The following is a 6941-nucleotide window of genomic DNA, read 5'->3' as shown; positions in this document are numbered from 1 at the left end:
TCCTTCTCATCCTCTCATTTCTCCCCACTCTTGATGCCATTCGAACCACCTGTCTCTCTCACAAATGGCGAAACCTTTGGTTCTCTCTTTCTTCTCTCAACTTCGACTACCCTCTCTTCCCTCCCTCCGACTTTCCCTCCGACACCCGTCGTCTCTTAGGTAGGTGAGGATGGAGGGTATGGTGAAGAAATATCAGCAAAAATTTAGAAAAGTCGTCTTCTCTATCTGTCTATCTCTCTCTTTTTCTCTATGTCTGTCTATCTCTCTCTTTTTCTCTATGTCTCTCGTCTATCTCTCTTCTCTCTATCTCTTTCATATATCTTCTCTCTCTGTCTCTCTTCTCTCTCTCTTATTTTTTTCTCTCTCGCTCTCTCGCTCATCTCTTTCTCTCTCTCTCTCTCTCTTATTTATCTATTTTCGCTCTTTTTTTTTCTCTCTCTCTCTGTCTCTCTCTTTGTCTATATCTTTTCACCCATTTTTTCATCTTCTTCTCTCTCTTTTCTTTCTCTCTCTTATTCATCACTCTTCTCTCTCTCTCTGTCTATTTGACTCTCTCTCTCTCTCTCTGTGTCTCTCATTCATTTATCTCTTCTCTCATCTATCTTCTCTGTTTTTCATTGACCACAAAAAATTAACTTTATTTTAATGAAAAATATTATTCCTACTTTTACCAAATAAAAAAATAATAATAATTTTTTATTCATTAAAATAAATATAAAACAAATAAATTTTAACTTTACCAAATAAAAAAAAAGAATTCACCAACTATAAAAATTATTTTAAATCTAATATTATTCCTACTTTTTTTTGATTTTTTTGTTCCCCCGCTTTTAAATCTAACCGTCCATCTCTCACCATCTCACTCACCTCATCTATGACAAACAAAAGAAAAAACCCTAATTGCTGTCTATACCTCACTCTCTCTCAGTCTCATCTCATCTCATCACCGTCTCTCTCACTCTCTCGTTTCGTTGTTAATCTTCATGTTTTGCACCGATCGGCGATCACTCTCATCTTATCACTGTCTATCTCACTCTCTCGTTGTTCATCTCATCGCACCGATCGTCTCACTCTCTCATCGCACCGATCTACTCACGGGTAAGCCTCTTATCTCTCTTAATCTTTGTCTCTCTCTCTCTCGCCCCGATCGAATCTGAATCTGTGTTTTGTGTGTTTGTTTTGGTCTGAATCGCATCACACCGATCGTCTCACTCTCTCATCGCACCGATCTACTCACGGGTAAGCTTCTATCTCTCTCAATCTCTGTCTCTCTCTCTTGCCTTGATCGAATCTGAATCTGTGTTCTGTGTGTTTGTTGGACCAACAGATCTGAATCTGTGTTTTGTGTGTTTGTTTTGGTCTGAATCTGTGATCTGAATCTGTGTTATGTGTGATCTGAATCTGTTTGATCTCAGATCAAAGGTAAGAGTATACGTCTGTTATCTAAAAATCAAGGTCTGAGTTATGATTCTAGATTCTTTACAGTGATTTTTTAAATGATTAGGATTTAATGTTATAAAACTTGAAAATTAAATTTGAATGTTTGTGTGGTTTGTGTGTTTTGGAATTAAATTACAAGCTGCAAGTCTTCTTCTTAATTTTGGTCTCTATTATATTCATTTGCTTGATTCTGTGTTCGTATCCTATTTGCGTTCAAATTGTGCTTTTCACTGTGGAAATTTTATATAAGATGGTGAAAGAGTGAAATTTTCATTTCTCCCCCCCTCCCCATTTTTTTGCTAATTGGAAGTGAACAAGTTTTTTGTTGGCTCTGTATTTGAAGGTTTTCGGTTCTTATAGCATGTTTGATTCCATTACCAGGAACTGTATTTTTTAAAAATAAATGTAGGAAATAAAATGACATGGAAAGATGGAGAGAACAATCTGCTGATTGAGCCAAATGAAATCAAATGTTTGAACACAGTAAGCAATTTAAACGATGATGCAGACTCCATCTACGAGCTTTATGCGCAACCAGACCTACACAAGCCCGGTTCAGTCTAGAAAGACATTGTTTTGGTACCTTCAAGAGCCAGCCTTCAAATGGAGCTTAAGACTGCCATTCAAAAAGTAGAAAATTTAAATAAATAAATAAATAAATAGTTTTTGCTGGGGTTAGATCCACTGAGTTTCACCCACATATATATACACAAACCTCCTCAGAAGCCCTAGCTGCGTCTCATCGTTCCTCTTCAGATTAGGGTTTGCCGATTCTTTCTCCAGCCATGGTGAGTTCTCATCTCCAATTCACACACACACTCTCTCTCTCTCTACCTGAATCCATTCATCAATTTTCAATCTTTCTCTCTCTACACGTGTCTGTATACGCATGTGTTTGTTAGGCGGATGTTGAAATGGAGATAGCAGCAGGACAACCGAAGAAGAGGACATTCAAGAAGTTCAGTTTCAGGGGCGTCGATTTGGACGCTTTGCTCGATATGTCCACAGATGAGCTTGTTAAGCTCTTTACCGCTCGAGCTCGCAGAAGGTGATTTACATTTGTATGTATGTATGTTTTGTGTTATATATATATATTTTTTGTTGCATTGGTAGTTGCTTTGATTCATTTTTTATTTTTTGTGTTTGGATAATTTAGGTTTCAGAGAGGTCTGAAGAGGAAGCCCATGGCCTTGATCAAGAAACTCCGCAAAGCGGTAATGATTTGTTATGTTACTTTGATTTGATTTGTACTTGGATGTTGTAATTTTGACCTGAAATCTGTCGTTTGAGTATGTGATTGTGATTGTGATTGCTTCAGTTTTGTTCTAGGTATAGGTCTCTTTTTGATTTGGTAGTAAGTTTTAGATTAATGCTTGTTTCACACTACGTCTTGTGTTATTTCAATATGTGGCGAGATGAATGCTTCTGTTGTTGTCAAAAGCTTGGATATTTCGGTGGCTGCATTCTTTAGGTATTGTCTACGTCTGTCATTCTATGGACCATTGTGAATCTGTGGTGGACATTACACTTTATTCAGAAATAATTAAATAATTAAGTGGAATTGTTTCTGGTTTTGGGGTTTTACTTCTGTCTTGAATATATGTATGATCTTTCTATGAGCTGGTGTCTCAGATGAAATTGAAAGGTGCACTCTGCAGACTAGTGATTAGTTATTGCAACGCTTGGACTTTCATTTTGTTTTTTATTTTCAATTATTATTTACCAAGAAAAATTGAAGTTAGATGTGAACTACTTGTTAATGTAGGAACACTAAACGCATGAGATTTTTTCAAGCGCATTTTTAACACCAAAAAACTTATTGATAAGTATGTTATGATCCAATTTATCAAAATTTGAATGTTTGTAATGGTTTTAATCAATGTTGTGCACCTAAGAACATGTTTTCTAGATGTTATTGAATTTTAGGTTGGTTTTAAGGCTTAAAAAGTGGAGAATTTCGTCTAGTAGGGAATTGCACTATCTAGAGTATTTAGAAATGCTAGTAGAATAGATTAGATAATTCATAAAAATATAGTAATTGTAAGTCAATATTTGTTGTTACAATGGTAATACAAGTAATATGACAACACTAGTGGCTAATATAAGGTATGCTATATGTATTACCTCATTGATTCATGAGTTTACACGTAAAACAAATGACGTATATGACTCTTAATTTTTTGAATTAGTAGATTACCATTTAAAATTCATAGTTTTTATTTTAAATCAATAAGTTAGTAATATAGATTAATGAAAATAGGATTTTCAATTAAAGAATATGAAAATGAAGAATTTAAAAAGAGGAAAATAATTTAAAATAAAAGAATAATTTGAGTGTTAATGTTTAAGGAAGAATAAGAGATTTTCAGTTTAGAGTTTTACTTTTAAACATTTTTAATGTCTTAACAGAGGTAAAATTGAATATCGTACCATAACAGTGATGTAATGGCTTGTAATCTGCAGTTGCGTGCAGCTTTGACTTTTTTTGTTATGGAGCTCCAAAATCCCTTTATGTAACAGCTATGACATAATGTAGTGGCTGTTTTTTAAACTCATGGTTGTCAGTCTTGATTGCACAGAGCCAAAGCTTTCTGGTTAATTCTGGTTGATGGCTTCAAGTTTAATATATAATGTCATGAGAACTAATTTGTTTACATTAGAAACACCTTGCATTGTATCCTCTTGTTTAGAGATTGAAAAACTTGGGCAAGTGATTGAATGTTTCCTCTTGGTTAAGTCTAAGCTTTGTTATGTCTTTTCTGTTTTGGTGGTAATAAAAGCTTACTTACCAAAAAAACAAAAAAAAGAATGTTACAGATTACTTGACAAAAGCTATGATATGGATAAATTAAAACATAGAAAATGATACATTGTTTATTTTTCAGATTTAAAAATTCAAGTATTGTCATGTTGACAAAAATTCAAAACCTATTGCATATTTTTGCGTGTCATTTGTTATTCTCCAATCATGAAACACTAAGTTCTCTGTTTTGTTTACACATGCATGTCTATTACTTATTATTTTTTTTATACATGATTAGGTTCATGCATGTCTATTACTTATTATTTTTTTTATACATGATTAGGTTCATGTATGCCTGTTATATCTTATCTTTTATGGATTTGTTTTATCTTAGCATCTTTTGTTTTAGTATGGCTGAAAAAATATGATATATATATATATATATATTGTACCTGTATCTGCGCCTGCGTTTGCACCTGCACCTGCTGCTGCTCCTACCTCTACAGTTACTGCCATGTGAGTATTTTTCTTCTTTGGTTAACTTGTGAAGACTGAAGAGCATGATTTTTTTTTGTCTGTTTATTTAATTTGGACAATACTGGTTACCTTTGTTAATCCAATAATGTGTGTTCAACCAGACCAGAGTCTAATGTCTATGGTCAAGCAACATCGAATTTGGTTGCTGGAAGTAACCTTGATGGAGCGGTCCGGCAAATTCTTGATATGGGTGGAGGGACTTGGGATAGGGATACTGTTGTTCGAGCTCTTCGTGCTGCTTACAACCCAGAGAGAGCTGTTGAATATTACTTGTATTTGATCTCTTTTGTGAATTTATTTTTCAAATGGGAAGTGCAGAAGCATGACGAAAATTTTTGTTTTTGATTTACGTTATTTAGATTTGTGAACAACATTATGTATTGGATAATTTTGTTGATGTATTGTTATGAATGGAAGAATATTTTAATTATGGATGAATTATTATTTTTATACTGGACTTTTTTTTATTATTATGTAATTAGTGGTTTTTTTTTTAGTTATTTTTCATTTAATACAGGTTATTTTCATATATTTATTTATTTTTTTTTTGAGAGGGTAGTCCACTCACCTTCTCAAATAGGGGTTTTTTGCGACGGCAGTAATGCGTCGCAAAAGATAGGGCATTTGGTTGAAAATGAGGACTTTTAGCGACGGTGTAATTTGCTGTCGCCAATAGTGCTTTAGCGACGGCACCAAGTGCTGTCTCAAATAACCCTTTAGCGACGGTACTTGTGCCGTCGCAAATACCCCTTTTAGCGACGGCAAAACAGTGCTGTCTCAAAAAAATTTCAGATTTTCACATGTTAATGGCGACGGCATTTTTTCGTCGCAAAAGGCTTCTTTGCCGTCGCAAACCAAAGGCGACGGCGTCATACCGTCGCTAAAGCCCTTTTGCAACCCCCTCTGTTGCGACCCCCCACTTGACGTCGCAAAAGGCCACTTACCGTCGCAAAAAACCTTTTGAGACGGCGTTTTGGGTATTTGCGACGGCATTTTACCGTCGCAAAAAATCAATTTTTTTGTAGTGAATGGTTTTGACGAACCGTCTTCACCGTGTGAGTTGCCACGTGGCAAGGAACACTTCACCTTTTCGGACCCGCTCCAAAAGACGTTCGGGGCCCACCCAATTTTGGGCTCAAAGTCGGCCCAAAATAAGCCTATGTAAACCAATTTTCCAACAGTAGCAACAAAATTCTCCAGCCACTTGCCTACATTTCACTATAATTCCCTCTTGGCCCAAATATCTATATAACTACATTATCATCTTTTGGTTAAACACAATTACATTTTAACATATACAATTATAAAATCAAATATTCTTTTCCAAGTATCAATTTAACTATTTTATATTAATTTAGCTTATGGTATTCAAAAATAGATTATCGTATAATTTTCGTGAAAGGTATTATTCGGAGTGTTACAGGAATGACGTGTTTGGTTTCTTTGAGTATCTTAATGACATGGTGCCTTTACCTTCCACGGCAAAAATCAAGGTCATGTCATTGGTTGTAAAGGTCAAGTTCTTCTTACCAATTATGAATGCTTTGGTTTTTTCATTGTATCGTTGAAAGATTACAACTACATTATCATCTGATTTCCTACACTTCCTTGGATCCATCCTTCCCGTTGTTAGAGTTTGGATCAAATACCAAAATGGGGTCTTTTGAAGCTCTACAACTTGATTTGAATCGAATTTAAGTGTTTGAAAAAAGGACACACCAGATGAGAGGTTTGATCGGTATTGAATGTTGTAATTAGCTCTCTTCCTTTGGAGTTTCACAGGTCTTTTTCCTTTTGAGCCTGAGTTGTTTGAAGTTGGTGTCATCCTCTTTATGCTTCACTATAAGAAAAAACACATTTGGCGACTAAATTTTTAGTCGCCAAAAGTCGGTTTTTTAGTTTCCTCGACTAAATTTTTTAGTTGCCGGTTTGGTCACCAGAAAACGGTCAGGAAAGGTATTGGCGACTAAAATACTTTTTGTCGCCAAAAAGCAAGTCTTTAGCGACCAAAACTTTGGTCGCCAATAGTCGATTATATTTTTTAAATTATACATTTACTGACTAATGTTTTAGTCACCAATAGTCAATTATATTTTTTTTAATTATACATTTACCGACTATTTTTTTAGTCGCCAATACTCAAGCTTTTGGCGACCAAACATTTTAGTCGCCAAAAGCTTATTTGTGAAAAAAAAAAAATTACCACTTTGCTCTTGTGGAG

General features: G+C 34.9%; 1 long non-coding RNA gene across 1 annotated transcript; it reads left to right on the top strand.

The window, feature by feature from the left end:
- Positions 1 to 703: 703 nt before the first annotated feature.
- LOC145806074 (uncharacterized) lies at positions 704 to 5170 on the top strand. Its single transcript, XR_014348533.1, has 5 exons — positions 704 to 1239; positions 2343 to 2505; positions 2597 to 2654; positions 4593 to 4699; positions 4822 to 5170. It is a non-coding gene; the product is annotated as an uncharacterized LOC145806074 (long non-coding RNA).
- The last annotated feature ends 1771 nt before the right edge of the window (positions 5171 to 6941 follow it).

The sequence above is a fragment of the Camellia sinensis genome, chromosome 13 (genome assembly GCF_055761805.1).
Source record: "Camellia sinensis isolate YWXY chromosome 13, ASM5576180v1, whole genome shotgun sequence".
NCBI lineage: Eukaryota > Viridiplantae > Streptophyta > Magnoliopsida > Ericales > Theaceae > Camellia > Camellia sinensis.
This window is presented reverse-complemented; position numbering and strand designations above follow the sequence as displayed.